We start from the raw sequence: 5,104 nt of genomic DNA, 5'->3' as shown, positions 1-5,104 counted from the left end.
CTTTATCAGAAGAACCAAACCAACATAAAATGTGCTCACAGACAGGCCAGTTCTGTCTAATTTATCACAATTATTTTTGACATGAGATCTTCATATTACTATACTAGTTTTGTATTTAGTTTCTAGATTTGTAAACAAATCCAGAACCTTTGAAATATGTTATTGAAAAAAGACCAAGAATAATATAAATTGTACCATGTGTCCTTTTGTGTCCTTCTGTAGTCCATTTGTGGTTTGTCTTGTCTCACCCCGGCTGATATATCACAAAATTCACTGTTTAAATTGTTCCCTATATTGCCCCTATGCCCCTGTAAGGTGTCCTTGGGTCCTTGGGAAAGGCGGCCCCCCAAAATAAATGTATTATTATTATTATTATTAAGAAGAACAACTTGGTGTGGTGTGGAGGGGATGTAGGAAGCAGGAGCAGGTGGGGAGAGATGGGGCTTCAAGGTTCAAGGTTATTTGTTTTAAATGTGTCTTGGAGATAAGGACCAGCTGCACACAATAAAATACAGTATAACACAAAACCAATAAGACACACGGTGACACATGGCACACCAACAATCAATCATCGTCCAGCCTCAGCTTTGGTATTCTTTCACAACCATGTTATGGGTTTATTAGACTGAGCAAACATAAACATATGTGGGGAACATAGTGCTGCGTCTCATGGAACATGAAGATTTAATAAATACATAGTAGGTGGCGATATATGCTCCTAGTGGTAGCGATTCGCCATTAGTCTGCCCTGTCCGGTCAAATTCCTCACTCCTGAAGTGCTCACTGCAGAGCAGTGTCCTGTCACAGGAAACAAAACCGTCTCTTCTTAGGGCGAGTTCCCACTGCCTTAAACCTTAAAAACATGAGAAAGGTAGCCAGATATATAAATTATTGTCAACATTTTCCTCCCTTCTTTCCTTTAACATTAAGGGTAAGGACAAAAATACACACCGAAATTATCATATTTTTGGTATGTATGCATGTATGTATAGCCTACTTTAAGAATAAGACAACCACACTAAGAGTAATACAAAAGGTGTCCAAAAGAAACATTAAATAATTGTGTAAAGAAATGGTAGCAACATATTCTAAAGAGGCTGGGTCAACAACAATCTTGCAATACTATTATCTCACATAGCCCCACTGATCCTGTGTAGCAGGACTTGTAATGTACATACATCCACTAAGTAATTAACGATTATCCTAATTTTAGTCATAATATTGTCATATCTTACATGTGAAAGGTGATCCCACAGGTTCTTGTTTGCAGACTGCGATGATTAGAGCAGCCGTAGGCTGCACAAAAGTCCGGCATAGTCAGGTACTTCTGTAAACACAAAGCCAGCAAATTCCTGTATCATAATGCAATATGTTTTTAACAAGCCAAACCACTTGGAAGAAATCATGTGTAACTTAAGTTATGTTGAAAAGAAAGAGCAGTTCTGCCTCTCCCACTGGTGTAAAGTTGCTGGGTCAACTTTGTAATATAGGTCTCACTCACAGCCTCTTGTTATTAGCCAGCTAATAAATACAACCACATATCAAGGGCGCCGGAAGCGGGGGGGCCAGGGGGCCATTGCCCCCCCCCCACTTTCAGCCCTGCCCCACATTTTGGCAGCAGCAGATTCTTTTTAATTTTTTTTTCAGTCTTTATTTCGAACAGATTAAAAAATAACAAATGTGAAAAACAGAATACCGTATTGTTATAATACAGTATTTATCCACATTCATGGTAATATTTGTATATTCAACAAAAAAAGTCTTCATATTAATAATAATAATAATAATAAATCATATGTGTCCGAAAGGGAGTAGGAGGAAGCAAATGCTTATTAATTCCCACCCCTTACTTGATCAATGATTGTCCTTTAAATCATTATGCAAGTTATTCCTACTTAGATTTACATTTATACATACATATATACAATAATTTCTCATCTTCAATCACCTTTCTTCCTTCTCATGTTTCCAAAAAAGTGTTTCTGTACATCCTTTTAAACTGAATTATGCTTGTGCTGCTCCAAACCATTCCATAAAATCACCCCACAGATTGTTATACTCATACTTCTCAGAGTTGTTCTGACCTTGAGTTGTTTAAAATGTAGATTTCCTCTCAAATTATACCCACCCTCTCTGTCTACGAACAATGTTTTTAATTTCCTAGGAAGTAGATTATGTCTGGCTCTGTACATGATTTGTGCCGTTTTAAATTTAACCAGATCAATGAATTTCAATATGTGTGACTTCAAAAATAATACATTAGTGTGTTCAAGATATCCAACATTATTGATAACTCTTATAGCCCTTTTTTGAATGTGCATAACGGCTGTAGGTTGGTTTTGTACGTGTTTCCCCAAATCTCCACACAGTAAATCAGATATGGCAATATTAGTGTGTTATATAGCGTATACAAGTTATAGTCCAGAATGTATCTGGCTTTTCCCAATATTGCGATAGTTTTAGCCAGTTTTGCTTTTACATGAGTGATATGAGGTTTCCAGCTGATTTTGTGGTCTAAAACCACACCAAGGAACTTAATTTCATATACTCTTTCTATGTGTATGTTATCTAGTATTAATTGTATCTGTGGATTTGTTTTATGTTTTCCAAATAACATAATCTTTGTTTTGCTTATATTTAATGATAATTTGTTTGTGTCAAACCAATGTTTTACTTTAATCATTTCTGCTGTTATCACTTCCATTAGCTCTTTCAAATTGTCACCGGAACAAAAAATATTTGTGTCATCTGCAAATAAAATAAATTTCAATATATTTGATACTCTGCAAATGTCGTTGATGTATATTATGAACAGCTTTGGACCCAACACGGACCCCTGAGGTACTCCACAAGTTATGTTCATGTATTCTGATTTATGTTCACCAATTTCAACAAATTGTTGTCTGTTGCTTAAATAATCTCTCACCCAGTTTAATCCCACCCCTCTGATGCCATACCGTTCCAGTTTTATCAGTAAAATATTGTGATCTATGGTGTCAAATGCTTTTTGTAAGTCTATAAATATTCCCACTGCTTGTTTTTTTATTGTCCATGCAGTTTGCTATTTCCTCACTTAATTCCATTAGTGCCATAGATGTTGATCTATCTTTCCTGAATCCATATTGACTGTCGTCCAAAAGCTGATGTGTTTCCATGAAACTGTGCCGCGGAAAACTGTACAAATCCTGTTTCAATAATTCCCCTCTACTCTAAAGTCGCATCTAAAACGTGATCTGATCTAGCTGTGTATATTTTGTTATTTTTGATTGTTATATTCAATCTCACTAGCTACAGGCATGTTTGAAGCTTGTAAAGGGAAGATGACAGCTCTCGCCACTCTGCTGTTCCTCAGCGCCGCCCCCCTCCCTCTCGCTGAAATTATGAATGTAAGGTGTATAGTAATCATAGATAACACGGCAGGGTCCGTTACAGTTTGTTTTTATCCGATTTCAAATAAGCAAAGTCTTGGCTTTCAGAATATTAAACTTGTTTCGGCAAATTCAGATGATAAATAGGCCTACAACTTTGAAGCTTGTGACGGCATAATTACAAGCGGAGAACGGAGTAATTTAACGTCACAGCAGGCATAACAACAGCCGGTGTTTCTCGTGAGTGTTTTCCCCAGGAAACAAACACAATATACACAAACGCAAAAATACACAAACACACACGTGGCGCGGAACACTGTACAAATCCCGTTTCAATAATTCCCTTCTACTCTAAAGTCGCATCTAAAACGCGATCTGATCTAGCTGTGTATATATATATATTTTTTATTGTTTAAGCTTGTAAAGGGAAGCTCGCCTCTCACTGGCCACTCTGCTCTTCCGCAGCGCCGCTCTCCCTCCCTCCGGCTGAAATTATGAATGTAAGGTGTGAAGTAAAGATAACACGGCAGGGTCCGTTACAGTTTGTTATCATCTGATTTCAAATAAACAAAGTCTTGGCTTTCAGAATATTAAACCTGTTTCGGCAAATTCAGATGATAAATACAGCTTTGAAGCTTCGGCATAATTACAAGCGGAGAACGGAGTAGTTTAACGTCACAGCAGGCATAACAACAGCCGGTGTTTCTCGTGAGTGCAGTAATCCAAACGAAAATATCTTCCCTCCGTAGTATTTTGATCATTTGCTCCGCTAATAATCAATCATGATGATTGATGATGAGAAATGATGGATTCCAGAGAAGAGAAAACTTTAAAGGCCTTTTTCTCAAAATGATGACTCTGTAACAGTCATTATATAATGTGACATATTTTGCTTAATATTTGGAGTACAAAAACAATCCTGATATTATTAGAAAGCTAGGAATCAAAATGTGTCTTCGGGTCAATGCGACTGATTTCGATGGAGCAGGTCACTTTGCATTAGGTAAAATAAAGCAGGCAGACATAACAGGAAGAATATGTACATTTTAACCCAATCAAATAGGACATTGTCACACCATTCAAATGTATCCATGTAAATTACAACCAATAAAAAAGCTTAGATTTGTTTATTTGTTACGTTGTTTACTTTATTTGTTACGTTGTTCTGTGTGTGTCAGCCGTTAACCTAGAAATAATATATACACTTGCAAACATGTCAGAAGAACCAGCGCAGAAGAAAACTAAATACAGTCAATCTAAACTTAAATTTAACAACTGGAAGGTCACATCCCTGACATCCACATCTCTGGAGCCTGGACCTTCTTCAAACATAGAAACAGCGAAGCCAGATGAACCCAAAAGCAGCACCTCTGCGGCCGCAGAAACTGTCAAAACCGCCGCCGCCGTTGAACCGAAACAGGCTGGTTCCGACTGCATGGAGGTTTGTTGTCGGGACATTGAGGCGGGTAAAGCTGTACAGCTAACTGTCGGAAAAAAGGAGACCGCTAGTAGATTATTTGAGCAAAGAGAAAGGTAGCCTACTTTAACGCAGAATGGTACAAAAACAGAGAGTGGTTAATTATTTGCAAAACCACTAAACGATAGTGATAAATTGCGATGTTAACAACCTCATGATAACCTCATAGGCTATGTTTTTAACTTAGGATCATACCTGTGTTTAGTCTAGAAAAAGGTAAATGTGTGCATTTTATTATAAAGTTGTGTAGGCTATATTT

General features: G+C 37.3%; 1 long non-coding RNA gene across 1 annotated transcript; it reads right to left on the bottom strand.

Moving 5' to 3' along the window:
• Window positions 1-586: 586 nt before the first annotated feature.
• Window positions 587-1,295, bottom strand: LOC117560962. The gene is made up of 2 exons (XR_004571269.1): window positions 1,236-1,295; window positions 587-853 (listed from the first exon to the last, which is right to left on the bottom strand). It is a non-coding gene; the product is annotated as an uncharacterized LOC117560962 (long non-coding RNA).
• Between the last annotated feature and the right edge of the window lie 3,809 nt (window positions 1,296-5,104).

This window comes from Gymnodraco acuticeps, unplaced genomic scaffold (genome assembly GCF_902827175.1).
Source record: "Gymnodraco acuticeps unplaced genomic scaffold, fGymAcu1.1, whole genome shotgun sequence".
Lineage (NCBI taxonomy): Eukaryota > Metazoa > Chordata > Actinopteri > Perciformes > Bathydraconidae > Gymnodraco > Gymnodraco acuticeps.
The sequence above is the reverse complement of the archived record's forward strand: the minus strand, read 5'-3'. Positions and strand labels throughout refer to the sequence as shown.